Source organism: Coffea arabica, chromosome 5e (genome assembly GCF_036785885.1).
Source record: "Coffea arabica cultivar ET-39 chromosome 5e, Coffea Arabica ET-39 HiFi, whole genome shotgun sequence".
Classification (NCBI taxonomy): domain Eukaryota; kingdom Viridiplantae; phylum Streptophyta; class Magnoliopsida; order Gentianales; family Rubiaceae; genus Coffea; species Coffea arabica.
The window spans coordinates 36,523,769-36,542,054 of record NC_092318.1 but is presented as its reverse complement, the minus strand read 5'-3'; positions in this window follow the sequence as shown (position 1 = coordinate 36,542,054).

Genomic DNA, 18,286 nt, shown 5'->3' with positions numbered 1-18,286 from the left:
TCAAACACCAGAAAATTCATGACAGCTATAAGAAATAAACTCTTCAATTTGGTTCAAGAATTTTGGATTGGATTGGCGTCCATGATGTACCAAGATCATTTTAACCCCTGTTGCTAAGGTAACATAAAGCAAGGCATTCTGCAATAATTTAACTAGGTGGCAGAACTAAAAGGCTAACTACGCAAGTGAGACCGAAAATGAATAGAATGCTAAGAAGTCCAAGAGGTTAAGTTCGTTTCTAGCATATTCTCCATATGGCAAGAAGTCCTAGAGGTTAAGTTGGTTTCTAGAATATTCTCCATATGCCATCATCAAGAACTAGAAATTATGCCATTGTTTCTTTTGCTTTTTAGAAACTAATATGCCATTGTCAAACTCAAACTTCATGGCATTAGAATTTCTTCAAAAAAGTGACCCTTATACAGGTTGTATGCCCCAATCCCCAACTCTTGCTTCTACCAAGCTAGCAATTTTTTCCATGGTTGATTGTATGAACAGATTTAAAAAATAAAAATAAAAACAGAGGAGTTGTACAGTCCGGAATGGGTATATTCATTCTAGCTCCTCAACCAAGAAAAATTCACAGTTGCCCTCACAATTAACTAAGATTGGGATCAAAACTTCCATGCATTCATAAGCCTACATGCAAGTACAAAATATTTAGATTCTTCAAAATCTAATCATATTATGATGGACCCTATGATCAGATTTAGGATGGAAGAAGGTTGATGTTGCAGAAAGAAAGACCACTGTGCCAGCAGTGTGTCTTGAAATAGCAAATGGACTGGGTACCTCAAGGTTTCTATTCAGGCAAAACAGTTATTTAGGTGTATTACCTAAGCGAGCCTCATTATGCAAATGTTGATGATCTAGAATTGTTAACAGTGATAACTCAGAATTGTAAGACTAGATATATGGTGCAAGGACCTACAGGTTGCATCTCAAAACTATACATAGTTTCTCAATAACAAGCAAAACTTCAAAACAAGTAGCTAATACATACCACTACTTAAAAAGGTAAAACAAATTGCATCGTTTAATAGTAAGTAGCTAATAGCAGTTTTTTTTTTTTTTTTTGTTGTGAGGGGGTTACAAAAGCATGAACTAGAACCTGAAAACCTTACTGGTCTGGTAGCATTACAACCCATCAAGGTACTGAAGAAACAGCAATACAACAAAACTAAAAGATGGACAACTTAACTTAGCCACTAGAATGCCACAAACAGACGATTCACTAAGAGAATCCTAATTGATTCAGCATATTTTAAGCATTAACCGTATATTAAGCTGCCAGCTAGTAAACTTTCAAAATTGCCAAGTTATAAATAGCAATGCCAATACCGTGGATGCTAATCACGAAATCCAACATACGGGTATCATGCAAAAATGCCAAATGGCTGGTCACATGAACACTAGAACCAAGTCAAAGTTATCGGTAACTCAAAAGAAAATGATGCAGGACTAGCTGTGAAGTTATATGCAAATACCACTAATTTTATCTACACCTGTCTCTGTGGTTTTCTTTCTGTATTTACGTTTACTCTGGCTCTGGGGTGCAGTGGGTCATTTGACCCAAGGATTTCCCCTCCCAGAAGATATTTCCTCAGACTCGACAGAAAAAAATGGAAAAAGCAGCACAACCCACATGATATTTACATGCAAATTGACATCAAATCTGAACTTTACATCGGATTAAAGTATTAAATAAATATAAAACGCATAAAAATCAGACTTTGCAACAAAAGTTCATACCTTTTATGCTGTTTGTGAGCTACAGAGCACAGCCACGAATTTGAAAGCCATTTGCGAAGGGAAAAGAAAATGTGCAGCGCAAAGGGTCACAAAATTGGTTGGGGATGACTGCTGAGGCAGAAATGGCAGCTGGTTGGCGTGCAAATGGCGTCTGGTGGAAGCTCAACAATGGCGGACAACAACCGACGAGAAAGAAAGAGATTGAGGGATTTTGGGCAATTTCCTCTTGGAAGCTTGGACTGGTGTCTAGCTAAGCAAAAGACGAGAGAGTGAGCTGGATGTGCAAAGTTTCGTTCCAATTTCTGCCCCTCTGCTTATGGATTTGAATGCCGAATGTTTGATGTAAAGAACGGAGCTCTGTTTTTGGGTTTAGGTGAAAGAGACTGAGAAATGCGAGGTACCTTTTTAAAAAAAAAAAATGTATCCTGGCTCGCATTTGCGGAATGCGCAAGCTAAGTAAGTTCGCATTCAACAAATGTTAACAACCTCATTTTAGAAATGCCTTCAACAATAGTCTTGCAAAAACTCTTTTTTTTTCATCATAATTCAAGAATTTACTCAGGAATAAAGATCACCATTTTATTTGCGAGCTGCAATTTTTGTAAGAGTGATGATCGTGTAATCGTCACTAATTGCATCAAACCCAAACCCCAAATCAGCCAGCCGGCGTTGATACCCTTGTGGGCAATGTAAGGGACAATCCGGCCGTGTAAGAAACTCGCGAGTTGTAGGATTACACAAACAAATATCATAAGAATCATAACTTCTAAGACAAATTATGCCATGGCATGTGCTCACCAAATGCATATTGTAGTGCAACGAATCTTCTGTCCCACATCCTGCAGAGATAAAGATTCATCTTTTGAATGGAATGATAACACAGTTTTTCTCTCGTCCTTGATGAAACACTTCACCAAGTTGACATCTTCCTGATTACCGCTTTTGGCTTGGCTGACATGCAAATCAGCGAAATCGAGGCTTTTGATCAAAGAGCACCAAGATTTGCTAACGTATTTGAATCGAAACAAACATTTCACGGGTAATCTTACCAAGATCTGCATCAAGACATCCTCTGGAAGAACATCCATTTGTCTAGTTGTTTGGTCAATAGATTGATAGCAGATGAGCATAAAAATAAAAATAAGGCTGCGAAGATAAGGGTTCATCAAGAGGTCTCCTCATTTGCAGTTTTCATCAAGGCTGTCCTTTCTTTAGTGTGATCGTTTCTCACCAGAAGTAGTGAGAAGATTTATTGACTGGATTGCTAGTTACCCACTTGGGTCAAGGCCTCCCCTTGCAGCTTTCAGGGCTCTCCTTGCCTTAGTGGGATCATTTTCTTGCAACTCGTGAGAAGTAGCGAGAAGATTTATTGAATGGATTGCTACTTGTTCACTCTATGATTAATTGGGAATATGTGCAGTTTGTGAAGTGATCAACTAACCTAACATTCCTATTAATATCTATATGTTCTTGAGTACAAAGGATAGGCAAGCCAAATCAAAGTTTTAGTAAATTGTAATAAAACCAAAAAGAAAAAAAAAAAAAAGAGATTTAATAAATCATTAAATGGTACAATGGACACTTTGTCCAAAATCCCATAATCGAATGATGTGTTTAGATACAAAAGTTATCTTAAATATTATTTTATTTGCATTACAAAATACATTTTTCAACCAATTTTTTTATATTTTCAATTTATTTTTATCTCATATGTATCAATCACAAAAAGTGTTGCACTAAAATATGGGTGAACTGGATTTTTATGAAGTATACTTATACAACAAATCTAATTACATAGAAGGATCGGCATGGTCGAGAGTTTCTAATACCCGGAATGTGATAAAGCATGTCAACAATTATGAACCAAATCAAGGATTACTGAAGAAGAACCAACAAGTTGTGATTTGGACAGAGATGATTGAAGATAAACTATTTGATCTTTTGGAAAATAATAATAGTTTTTCCCTACTAGATCATGAAGAAGTTGCTAGATTAATGGAACCAATCAATTTGTATAACTTTCAAAATCGAAATTATTCTATAGACGCTATATTCATGCTTGTTCGAAATGCGAATTATAATATTCATTCTTAAAAGAATGGGAATGAAAAACAAGACGTACTCTTCGTCAAAATATGGACAAATAGAACTTTGCTACGTAGCTTTGCTAAATTTCGTAGCTTTGCTAAATTTCGTAACTTTGCTAAATTTGGTAGGTGAGACAAATTCTACCTTTTCTATAATATAGCACTTTTAAATTTCTATTTGGTGTATTCTTTTGCATGAAATAACCTCTGTTTATTAACTGTCTGTTTTCTATTTGGTTTGTGTCTTGAAATCTTTTACTCCACAATGTAGCTAATTATTATAATCTTTCTCTGTATCACATTTGTAGCTATTGAAGAAGAGATCTGCGGTAAAAATTTCAAAAAATGCATCCTATTCAGAGCAGTTTCGACAATCACTTGTTCAGGTAATTTATTTAATTAAGCAAAGCTAGAATCGAGATACTGCTATTAAGTTTGCCCTTGGTGGAGGGGGATATGGATTTAGTCAGCTCGTTTTTATGTTGCTTGCATTCAAATGATCTCGTTCACTGTATCTCTTGTACTTGAAGCTTGACCCACAATTGTGCAGCATGATATCTATGCACCCTTTGCTTGCTTTAATTTGTGCATCAAATTGATGGTGTTTAGATGTCAAATGTTTTTAGAGATCATTAATTTGTAGGAGTATAATTTAGAAGAAAGAGCATTTTTTGTGCTTGTTTGTTGCCTTGTTTCTGATTTGATGCCTCTAGGGAAATTCTATTCACGAAAATCTCAATTCACAATTCGATGACATGCTGTGCTTTGCTTTAGTGCGAAACTATGCCATGTAATTTGCCTCATCAGTTCTAATAGGAAATGCTGGTGAATTGCAATTGAGACTCATAAAGGGATGATTTCAGAAACCTCCTCTCAAGTATTGGACGGTTTTACTTAGCAACCTTGTAATATCAAATATTACACTGACCTATCTTCATAGTGTTATAATTGAAGGGAAATTTAAAACCACATAGATAATTACTATATAACCTTCTAACAATTTCTATTAACTTTCAACCCCACCAAAATAGAGAGAGAGAGAGAGAGGAATAACACCTCAACCGAACTACAACTACTCCCAAACCACTGCTTTCTAACTTTCTAATAACAAATAGGGGTGCAAAAGAATCGAAATTAATCGAGTAGCTCGCGAGTTTGCTCAGTCAAAACTCGAGCTCGAACTCACATTGATCGAGTTTGAACAGATCGAGTTACTTGATGAGTCGAGCTTGAGGTTAATATATGAAGCTTGAAACCTTGTCGAGCTTAACCGAGCTTAATCGAGTTACACATATATATGTTTTTTCTATTTTTTTTATTTATTACTATGAAATGTCTATTTTATCCCTTGGTTAAAATTTCTAAAATATAAATTTATATTTCTTAAACTCAATTAGATTCGATTGGGCTCGATAAGCATGAGCTCGAGTTCGAGTTCGAGTATTGCAAAATAAAATTGATTTTGAGTTAGAGCTTAACTTTCAAGATTTCAACCTCTGAGTTCGAGTCCAAATATTTTAACTTGAGTCGAGCTCGAGTACTCAACTCGACTCGACTCGTTGCAGCCGTAATTACAAAGCCTCTGGAAAAAGTTCAATCTCACCAATTCAATTGCACTGTCGTCTCATCTGAAGCCAACTTTCCCAGCCCCTTAAATCCGGACCACTGACGTCACTGCACTTCCAATTTTCCTCCTCCTTGTGAACTGCAGGCTCTTTACCTCTATTGACTATTTTCTTAAGATAATTTGCAAAACGATGTGAATTGAATAATTCTGTGCTTTTAGAGCCTGACAGATTGTTTGTTTGGTTGACGAACAGGTCAAATCAATTTTGTGGGAAGCAACTGACTTGGCTTTTAGAGCCTGACTATTTTCTTTATGTTTGGCATTTAGGGAGGAGTGTTACAGTGCAACAGAAGGCCAATAGTTGAGGATGGGTAATGGCTAGGCACAGTTTGTGGCCAATGAAGAGTTGGATCTTGGGATTTGGATGGTTAGGAGAGGAAGACTGGTGAAGATTGAATGTGGAACATTGGTGGGAAGGGGTGGTGATTAGCTGGAGGTAGGGGGAGAGATATAGGTCAGGGAGTTTTTTTTTCCTTTACTTTTTTTGTTTCTGATTTTGATAGAGATGAGGAAAGGGTGTTTTAGGATCTTCAGTGGGAATTTTGTGCTTTCGTCCTATTTTGATCAGCAGATTTTAGGTTCTGTCACGTTAACAGTGAAAATAAGGAGGTCAGTGTGATATTTGAACCCACAGTGGTGCTAAGGAAAGTTGTCTGAAACCTCTGGATAGGTTTCTGAATTATCCTAACCAAAATTGGGTTTTGAACAATAAGAAAGACTCCTGAATTTTTGGTCTATCATAAGAGGCTAGAACTTTGGGAACAGGGTGTAACCTAATCTTGAATGTTCTTTGTGATCTTAGAGAGAAAGAATAACTGAATGTACTCAGCCTGTATTTGCTGTAAACCTTGATTACTTGTTCCTCTACCATTGTCCATTTCTCTACTTAGCACAGGAAAAATTCCCATTTGAGATCTTTAATTTTCAAATGATCTGTTTGGCTTTAAATATCGTATCTGCACATAATGTCGACAGGTAGATGTGTGCTTATTTCTTTTGATACTTGTAGGTGCTTTTTGGTTTTTTTTTTTTTGGTTCGAGGTTGAGAACACATTAGTTTAGAACTTTTGTCGAGTAAAAACTGTAAAGCGTCATGCTGAAAAAGCATTACATGGAAAATCCTTGGCATAGTGGGTGATGTATATTAAAGCCTCACTAGAATGTCCATTTGGTCTCAATTGATTTAACTATAATACCAAAGTCTACTATCAAGATCGACACAGGCCCATTAGTTACTTTTCCATTTGCCTAAGTACACTTTGGATTCCGGTGGTTTATACCAGTGCCATTGATCAAGCCAAATACTTGATACTTACTGTTATGACTAGTGTTGTATATGATGTAACCTATGGAAATGCTTCATAGTAATGTATATTCAACTGGTGGTGAGGATGATGTAAACCTCATGCAGGAGTATTAGTTTTCACTATGATTTAGGCTCAAGCAATAGTTGTCTACGAATTGTTCTAAAAGCTGTTGCATGTGTGCTATGCATGTGCTTGATGAACGTTCTCTTGTCTTTTGGCAATAAGCGGAATCATAGTGTTTTGCAGCTCTATAAACAGTCTTTTAGTGTACTCTGGCAGGAGTTTTCCTCGTTTTCATGACTTAGATCATTATCAAACTTCAGAGCTCTTGCGTAGTGTTCTATTGCTGCGAAATGTGTGGGAAAGTGAGTTAAAGTTGGTTACTTTTCCTTTGTGCATTTCATTTGCAAGACAAATCTTCAAGTGTTTCCCCCCACTTTCCTGCATTCTGTGTCCTGCAAAATATGCAGGATTTTGCAGGAAAAATATCAGTGATACATTAATATCCTCAATAATGTACCACTACATATTTTCTCTGAAATTTTTGTCAAACGAACATGCATCAGAAATGAATTTCTCTCCTTTATCTCTCTCTCCTGCACTTGACATTCCCACGCAGGTCCATTTGCTTGCCCTAGAAGCTATTCTTGTACTTGACTACTGTATTTACTCATCAATCTTCATGGTTAATGCTGTGTTTTGCACCAAAATCTCACAGCATAAGGACACAAAGGGCTCATTGTGAGGGTCATTTTTGTACAAACAATTTCCTTGTCACAGATTTGTCTCGGACTAATCTTCCATGATAATTCCTTATTCTGATTGATGTGAATCCTAGCATTGTTTCCATCCTCGCAAACAGCCATGAATTGATTCAGCTGTAGGCTAATTGATGTTCTAACATAGAATTCTTTCTTGGATTTTCTTGGGATGTTGTTATTGAAAAGCTGGGTAACTAACTAAAATGGGTTGGTTTTAATGCCTTTTTTTTTGTTTTGGGGGGGGGGGGGTGATAGGTCATAATTTGTTGCTAAATTTATAACTATTTTCCCCTTGATTTTAAACAAATATTGTTTTAATTGTCGGATTCTACTTATATTTGGTATTTTGTGCTTATTTCAAGAGCGTGAATGAAAAGTGCTTAAATGAAGATTTTCTAATGAAAAACATCTAATGGTTGCACATGGACGTGCCTAAACTCACTGCACAAAGCCGGAAAGTCGAGATTGATATTGGGCAGTCTCCCAATCCGAATCAACTTCCTAATTTGTTAGCTATCAGGACTTTCCTTCTTTCGAGGGATCATTCTCAAGGAAAAGAAAAGCTGGAGGAAATTGATTTGTAATAAGAATCTTTTTAGGAGTTGGATTGGTATTAGGAAACCAATCAATTAGGTAATTGAGCCAAGTCAAATTTGGCAGACATCATCTTTTGGCTTGGGACGAAAAAAGCATTTTTGCTCTTGTCTTTACTTTTCCCTTGGACCGATTTTTGGAGAAGACAATTGTAAGCTTCTGGCATATGCATTTTCACGTGGCTTGTTCTCCATTAATGGAGAACTAATTTAGTATTTCTAGTCAAGGGGACAACTGAAGATTTGATTCAACAATAACTATGAGATCTAAATTATTTTAATTATTTATTTCATTCATTGATATTTGTATGTTTCCTATTCTTAGTGGCTGTGACTATCATGTATGATTGGATAGTTGCGCAATATTTAATTATTCATGTAGTCTATTTGCTGATTGGAGGTAGTTGAATTCGTAATTGTTTGATTACTCTCATCTCGGTAGCAACTGGCATAATTGGGTTAGTGTCGGGGAAACATACAATATAATTTAAATAAACCCCCGTAGCATGTTTATTGTCAGATCGTATCGACAGTTAAAAACCTGCTTATTAATAAATGTTGTAATTATATTTGTAGCAATGATCAGTTACATGAACCATCTCTGAAGTGTATCCTTGGCTAAAGTTTTCTCATTATTTCTCTTTTAATTATTTTTCGCAGTCGATTAATTTAGTTAATAATTCATTAGCTTTTAATTCTCAAAACCCCCATTTATCCTTGACTTGAAAAGGAGTAAATTTTTTTCAGTTCCTGAGGATACGACCCTACTTGTTCTATATACAAATTAACAAATTCTCATGAATAAATTCTGGTATATCGGATCTAGCAAACTCTTCGGAGTTAGGGTGAATCTAGTAACTCATTACACATCTAGAGTCCCTGCTCCAGTACTAGAATTGACTTGGAACCGCTTTTGTTGGCAATTTAGGATTAACATTATTATTATTGCACAGGTTTGACACCTGTCAATTTTTAGCACCGTTGTCGGGGACTGATGCCTAATTAATTTGTTTCTTTTTCAGTTCATCTTGTTTTCTTTCTTTTTTTTCTCTTATTTTTTATATATAGTTTATGGCTGCTAACATTCCGTATTTTGGTGATAGACTGGATTTGATTTGTGGAAGGGGTTATGAGCCTCATGTTTTTTCTAATGATCAATTGGCTGTTGCAAATTGTGGAAGTTATTTTGCCTCAAATCATTCAACCGACATATACCCCGCATTTCAAGATGGCCTAAGTGCTCCAATCGATACTTTTGGAGATTTTCTACCTCAATATCAAGCGTGGTATGACCCTTATTTAAACGGGTATGATCAAGGATGGTGGGATATTTCCAATCTTAATTATTCAAAAGGGCCAATGGATTTTCAATAGCAAGAGTCTCAACAACCATCATCTATGTCAGCTATGTCTCTTGAAAAAATGATTGAATCACTAGATTCTAACACATATCGGTTTCATTAGGAGACAAGCGAGCATTCATAACCTAGCAGATCAAGTGAATCAATTGACATTTAGGATAATGCAATTGACTTCTCCAACTTATGAAGAATAGACCAACGTCGATCTTAAAGAAGATAAGAGTGTAATTATCCTGATAAATGATTTGGAACTGCAAGAGTCTCAAAAAGAAGGATCTAAAGATGGAGTTGAAAAGAGAATTGAAGTGCAAGAAATGGGGTCCCAATATCAAATTGTTCAAGTGAATGAATCCGGTGAACAATCTCCAACTGCGGTGACATCTCCTCCATTCTTTAATCAATATTCTCCTGATTCTTGTTCTTTAATGCTAGTTAGTGAGATTGATTTTATTACATCAGATGATTTTGAGTTTCATGACAGGAATAAATTAAGAGTTACGATGACAAAATATCTCGAACCAGTAAGTGCTCGTGATGGAGGAGTGAGTGAAGAATTAAGGTCATTACTTGTTTGTTTGGCGCCATCTACTAATCCATGGAAGACTGTACCTCGTGTATTCAATGATTACTCTATTTACGAGAGATATTAGGACTACATAAAATATAAAATGATACGGTCCTCGATCAACTTGTTTCGAGACACGTAGCACGTTTGTCCAACGATCTAGCGAGGTTGTCCAACGCTTGGATGGCGGAACCTAGAATCAAACGGACGACACGATTTGATTATAGGCGGTAGAACGACGACTCCACAGAGGTGATTACTCTAATGGATAGGTCGGTAGAACAATTTAGGACAAGACGCAAGATTACTCACAACCCTTGCCAGAGCAAGTAAAGGCTCGAATTCTCTCTCAAGAAGAAGAATTGAAAATAACAAACTTTATTAATAAAACGTCTTCCCTTTATGCTTACAAAGCAAGCCTTTATATAGGCAAAACTAATGGAACCCTAATAAACTAGATAAGGAAGGTCGGCCACTCCTTGGACAAGGTGGGCCGGCCCATGACTCAAATAAACTAATCTAATCCAACTCTAAACAATTGAACCTAACACTAAGGCCTAGGAACTAGTCAACCAACCCTTCATGGACTCTCTTCGTGGGCTTGGATCATCATGTAGACAACTTGATTATCATCCTTCAAGCCTTCAATGTCTCTATGAAAGCCTTGAGTCAAGGCCGCCATCCGTGCACACATCAGTCCCCTCTACTTGAGAAGAATTTGTCCTCAAATCTGGATGGAAATTGATGATACTACAAGAGTTGGTAGTATGAACGCCAGATCTAATGCCACCACATATTGGCCCTCTTAGACTGAATGATACTTGCACACGTCATGATTACTATGATTCGGTGCTCATGTCCAGCCAAGAAAAACTCATGGCTTTACTCCAATGGCTCCTCGATCAACTTGTTTCGAGACACGTAACACGTTTGTCCAAAGATCTAGCGAGATTGTCCAACGCTTGGATTGCGAAAATCTAGAATCAAACGGACGACACGATTTGATTGTAGGCGGTAGAACGACGACTCCAATCGAGGTGGTTACTCAAGTGGATAGGTCAGTAGAACAATCATGGACAAGACGCAAGATTGCTCAATAACCCTTGCCAAAGCAAGTAGAAGGCTCGAATCTCTCTTAACAGGAAGAAACGAAAATAATCAAACTTTATTGATAAAACGTCTACCTTCAAACCTTACAAAGCAAGCCTTTTAATAGACTAAGAGTTACTAAAGCCCTAAGGAAAACAGGAAAGGGAAATTCGGCCATCTTGGTGTCAAGATGGGCCGGCTCATGCTCTACTAAATAAACTAATCCAACTCTATTAAACACGAAGGCTTAAGGCCCTACTCGGCCAACTCTCTTGGAGGTCCACTTGTCTCTTCATGGGCTTGGATCATGGTGTAGATAACTTGATTGTCTCCTTCTAAGCCTTCAATATCTCTATGGACTCCATCTTGGATTTGGACAATTTGGACAAGGCCTTGGAGGGATTCTTTGAAGAGCTTGATCCGTTCACATGTGATTGGGCCCAATGGAACTCGGACTGGGTCATTGCGTGGGCCAAGATCCGTGCACACATCAGTCCCCTCCACTTGAGAAGGATTTGTCCTCAAATCTGGATGGAAATGAATGATACAAATGAGAGTGGGTAGTGTGACACCTAAGTCTCCACATATTGGCCCTCTTAGATTGAAGGATACTTGCATATATTATGATTAAGATAATTCGGTGCACATGTCTCTTGGTCAGCTTCAAGGGGTTCTCAAACAAGGACATTCGCCAAGGTAGGAAGGAACGTGTATAAGGCTTGTGAACGTTCCAAGTTGCAACCGAAAGCTCGCTAATTAGCCTTCGGACACGGACATTCACATGCACTTCATAACGATGTTTATTGAAACTAGAAAAGCCTCGAACCTGGTTGTGCAAGGTGGTGTAATTCGGCCCTAGGCACTGAATTGGCACAACTTGCCACTCTAGAGGTGGGACACTGAGCCACCCATGTTGCATCTCCGTAGAAACACGAACCAGTGAGGTAAGAACAGCACTCGGATCTTGATTGACACCCTTGCATGCATCACCCAACATAAGCGACAGGAATGAAGTGAAGTTCACCCCATACGAATCACATGCATTCGTGCAACATGTAGCTGGAACAAGCATGAAATCAGGTTGCAACTTTTTAGTCATAGTTGAAAAATTTTGGACAGCTTTACAACCTGTAAAAACAAAATAACCGTCACCTTGAAACAATTCAGAAATTGGATAAAGAACTAATGGTACATTATTAACTAAATGGTAAGAATGTGTAGAACAAGATTTAAATGTGAAAACTCCCTTTGACACTTCAATATTCCTTCTATCAATTGATTCAACTTGAGGTTCTAGTGCTAGTCCTTTACACTTCTCATCAAAATCTGCACAAGAACAACAACGGTTAGGGCTAGTAACATGCTCAAAATAAGGCAAAGATGAGGAATGAACCACAGGTAGAGAACAAGCAATAGAATCTGGAATTTCTCTTTTAAGATGAACTCGAACAAATCCTCCAATGGCGCGGACAGGTTTGAATGGGTTTTGTTCCATGAATTGATACCAAAGAGATTTAGTTCCTAGAAGACAAACTCCATGGAAACTCGTAAAGTGTCCAAGTGTCTTCGGAATGAAACATGTCATGACTAGCTCTACTTGATTTTGTGTAATATTCTTGCTCAAAATCAGCCCACTTTCTCTCTTCTCTTCCTTTTTATCACCCATCTCATCAGATTTGTCCATCTTTTTTTCTAGTTTAACAGCTGACCCTTTTATCTCATTGCTTTCAACTCCTTCGAATTTTACCTCTTCAGACTCAATTTTCTCATCTAGCTTTTTCTCCATCTAGCTTTTTCTCCATCCTATAACGCTCAAGCTCCCTTTTCATGGATAATAGATCAATACAAAGCTAGTCATAAGTAAGTGCTACAAGTACTAAATGACGACCATTAAATACGAAGGAATATTTATTAGTATGTCCATCATATTTAATTTCTCGCCTCGACATTCATGCTTTGCCCAACAACACATGGGTCACTTGAATTGGGACTACATCACACAACACCTCATCCACATATTTGTCGATTTGAATAGGTACAAGTGTGTGCTAAGTAACCCAAACATCACCATGAGTACTCATCAACTTGTACGGTTGAAGATGATCAATGGTTGGAAGATTTAATATCTCAACCATGATAGCGCTTGCAAAGTTGACTTCACAACTCCCGTCAATGGCTGAGCTGCAGATTTTATCTTTGACACCACAACGGGTATAAAACCAACCAAGCAACTGAGATTTGACGATATCCAATTGCTCATCTACGCCACGTAAGGCCACTTCTTTGACTCCCTAAAGATCAGGACGACAATGTTGTGAGTTAGCTTTTATGCGTCTTGTACTCGCTATGAATGTATGAGGGAACCTGCAAACAGTTAGCAACGAAATCGAAGATATTGCCTTTCACGCTCCCTTATGTGTATCCACTCGCACTCGTGTATATGGATGTCACTCTAATGCTCTCACGACACTTCTCAAGTCACAGATTGTTCCCCTTGAAGAAATGGAATTCCTCAATGAGTTTTCAATCAACTTCTCTCCAAGTACTCCAAGATGACAATGTTTAAGTGGCTGGAATTTGAAGGGAAGTTTTGGACAGATTTGATGGATGTGCTAGTGTGAATGGAATCTCAATGAAAACTTAGCTTCTTAAAATGTAGGAGTGTGTTCCTAAAATGTAGGAGAGAATGTAGGAGAATGTTCCTAAAATGCAGGAGAGAATATAGGAGAGTGTTCCTAAAATGCAGGAGAGAATATAGGAGAGTGTCCAAGTGAGAAAAGAGTCATTCAAGTGCTTTACTTAGTCTCCTAATTGACTTTGAAAAATTTAGTAAACAACTTAGATGAAACAAGCAATATTTGGACAGATTTGAAACAAAGAAACTCTAGCGCAAATAAAACCCTAGCCGCAAGTAGACATCCTAGCCGCAAGTAGAAACCCTAGCAAGATAAGGAAACCCTAGCAAAAGAAGGAAACCCCAGCAAGATAAGAAAGCCCTAGCAGCCGTCACATTATTGTTCTTGCTGCCCAAGCGACAACCACCTAACGAGACAAATTTGGGAGCAATGTTGAAACACCAACGATCAAAATTTTTGATGCAACAAACGACTCAATACCAAGAAACAATTTGCGGATAGAAATTATCAACAAACTAAACACAAACACAAAGGAGATAACACACCAACAGATTTTGTATTCGGATGAACAATAACGTGAACAGTGTCGGTAAACAGTAACTTGAACAGTATCAGTGCACAGTATCAGTGAACAGTAACGATGAACAGTGTCGGTGAACACTGACGATGAACAGTGACTTTTTTTTAAAAAAAAACAAGTCAGCGAACAAAACATAAAAATTCTACGACACAACTACGAATAACAAGAATATAACGAAAGATACCTCCACCTAAGTTCTGAAGCCAATTGGTACGGTCCTCGATCAACTCGTTTCGAGACACGTTACACATTTGTCCAAAGATCTAGTGAGATTGTCCAACGCATGGATTGCGGGATCTAAAACCAATACGGACGACACGAATTGGTAGAAGGCGGTAGAACGATGACTCCAACAGAGGTGATTACTCTAATGGATAGGTCGGTAGAACAATTAAGGACAAGATGCAAGATTACTCAAACACCCTTGCCAAGAGCAAGTAAAGGCTCAAAATTCTCACAAGGAAGAAAGTCGAAAAACTAAACAATTTTATTCATAAAATGTCTTCCCTAAAACCTTACAAAGCACGTCCTTTTATAGGCTAAGGGCTAATAAAACCTAAGCGAAATAGGGAAGGGAAGTTCGGCCATCTTAGAGGCAAGATAGGTGGCCCATGCTCTTCTAAAGCAACTACCTCTTGAGAAGGATTTGCCCTCAAATCTGGATCCTCCTCGTCAAGAAACGGGCTCAAATCCGTGACATTGAAGGTTGCGCTAACATTGTACTCCCCAAGTAGCTCCAATTTGTAAGCGTTGTCATTAATTCGTTGGACTCGGAAGGGTCCATCACCTCTTGGGGACAACTTACTTTGTCGCTGCTTGAGGAATCCCTCCTTTTGCAAGTATAGCCAAACCCAATCTCCAGGTTCAAAAACCATCTTGCGATGGTGCTTGTTGGCTTGCTGGATGTATTGTTGAGTACGCCTCTCAATATTTGCCCCGAACGACTTCATGTAACCTGCGCACAAATTCAGCCTTCTTTTTTCTATCTAAGCTTGTGTGCTCAGAGGAAGGTAAGAGTACTAAATCAAGGGGGGTCAGCGGGTTAAAACCATAAACAATCTCAAAAGGTGAGTAGTATGTAGCACTGTGAACAGTTCGATTGTAGGCAAATTCAACATGAGGCAAGTACTCTTTCCAAGTTTTAAGATTCTTTTTAATTAAAACCCGAAGTAGTGTACCAAGTGTGCGATTGACAACTTCAGTTTGTCCATCGCTTTGTAGATGACTAGTGGTGGAGAATAACAATCTGGTGCCAAGTTTAGACCATAAAGTCTTCCAAAAGTAACTCAAGAACTTTACATCCCTGTCGCTAACAATGGTCTTAAGCATGCCATGCAGACGGACTATTTCTTTGAAGAACAAAATAGCAATGTGAGATGCATCGTCAGTTTTGTGACAAGGGATAAAATGTGTCATCTTAGAAAATCTATCAACGACGACAAAGATGGAATCATTACCCCTTGAAAATCTAGGGAGTCCTAAGACAAAATCCATAGACAAGTCTATCCAAGAATAGTGCGGAATAGGCAATGGGGTATACAGGCCGTATGAATTTGTTTTGGATTTCACCTTATGACAAGGGACACATCTACCAACCATGCGTTTAACATCTCGATGCATGTGAGGCCAGTAAAAGTGTTCTTGTAACATGGTTAGAGTCTTAACAATGCCAAAATGTCCCATGAGACCACCACTATGTGCCTCCCTAGCCAAAAGATCACGGATGGAAGAATTAGACACACACAGCTTATCCACATGAAATAGAAATCCATCATGCAAAAAGTACTTTCATGTGGGTTCTTAACACAAGCAGCATATATGTCACCAAAGTCATGATCATGCATGTAGAGTTCCTTAATCATTTCGAACCCTAATAACTTAGCATCAAGAAAGACAATCAAGGAATGTCTACGTGATAAGGCATCAGCTACCATATTCATTTTGTCAGTCTTGTACTTAATCACATAGGAAAAGGTGCCAATGCAACTTACCCATTTGGCATGTTTCTTGCTCAACTTAGGTTGTCCATTGAGAAACTTCAGTGACTCGTGATCAGTGTGTATCACGAACTCCCGAGGGCGAAGATAGTGTTGTCAGGTCTCCAAGACCCTCACCAGTGCGTACAACTCCTTGTCATACGTAGGGTAGTTCAAGGCAACTCCTCCCAATTTTTCGCTAAAGAAGGCACAAGGCCTTTTGTCTTGTATGAGAACAGCACCAATACCTACACCACAAGCATCACATTCGATTTCAAAAGTCTTATTAAAGTTTGGTAATGCTAAAACAGGTGCATGTGTGAGTTTGTTTTTGAGGGTAAGAAATGCTTGTTTTTGGGCTTCCCCCCAATGGAACTTGTCACTCTTCTTGGTCACGGCGGTCATTGGGGCGGCAATGGTGCTGAAGTCCTTGACAAAACGCCGGTAGAAGCCCGCTAATCCAAGAAAGCTGCGCACCTCAGGGACGGATGTAGGAGTTGGCCATTGCTTGATGGCCTCAATTTTAGATTTGTCTACTTTGATACCCTGCAAACTCACTACATAGCCCAAAAACACAAGTTCATTACTACAAAAGGTGCACTTCTTGAGATTAGCGTATAAACGCGCCTGTTGAAGTGTCTCAAGAACTAATCGCACATGCTCCAGGTGCTTTTGTTCACTGCGGTTATATATGAGAATATCATCAAAGTAAACAATGACAAATTTTTCAATGAAATTTCTCAAAACATGGTTCATTAATCGCATGAACGTGCTCGGGACGTTAGTCAGTCCAAAAGGCATGACTAGCCACTCATAGAGACCATGTTTGGTTTTGAAGGCCGTTTTCCATTCATCGCCTTCTTTCATCCGAATTTGATGATAGTCACTCCTTAAATCAATTTTGGTGAATATTATAGCACCATCGAATTCATCAAGCATATCATCTAATTTAGGGATGGTATGACGATATTTCACAGTGATGGCATTAACGGCTCTACAGTCAGTGCACATGCGCCAAGTACCACCTTTTTGGGGACAAGTACCACAGGCACAGCACAAGGACTTAGACTCTTTTTTACCCAACTCTTATCTAGTAGTCCATCAACTTGCCATTGAAACTCCTTTGTCTCTTCAGGACCCATGCGGTAAGCAGGTTTGTTGGGTAGTGGTGCTCCAGGAATGAGGTCGATTTGGTGCTCAATCCCTCGAATAGGTGGTAAGCCATCAGGGATCTCGTCAGGGAAAACATCCTCAAATTCCTGCAAAAGATCAACCATACTCGAAGGCAATGCCTTATCAAGCTCAGCAACATCTAAGAGCACATGTTTGCACATCATGAGAAGTACAAGCTGATCAGAATTTATAACTTTTCTAACATCCTTAGCCTTAATGATCATGTTTTGCTTCCTAGTGGGTGGTTTATTGGGTGAATGATCTTGCGTCACACTAGGTGTGCTCACTTGACCCTTGGTCGATTGCTCACTTGTGGAAGTGGAGCATTTGCCAGGGTCGGTCGCCTTTCATTTCCTCTTTTGGCGATCTTGTTCACACTCTCTTTGTAACTTAAGTTAGTTCTCATACACTTGTGCAGGTGTGAGTGGTGTGAGGACCAGGCGCTTGCCATTGTGCAAGAGAGTGTACTTATTTGCCCTACCATCAAATGTAACGTATTTATCAAACTGCCAAGGTCTCCCTAGAATGACATGTGTCGCATACATAGGCACAACATCACACACAACTTCATCAACGTAATTGCCAATGGAGAAAGGGATGCGTACCTATTTGTAGACACGTACTTCACCTTCTTCACTTAGCCATTGGAGTCGGTACGGGTGCGGATGCCTAGTGGTAGGAAGGCCTAGACTCTCAACCATGAGTAGGCTCGCCACATTCGTGCAACTTCCACCATCGATGATGAGGCTACACACTTTGTCACTTACTTTACAACGGGT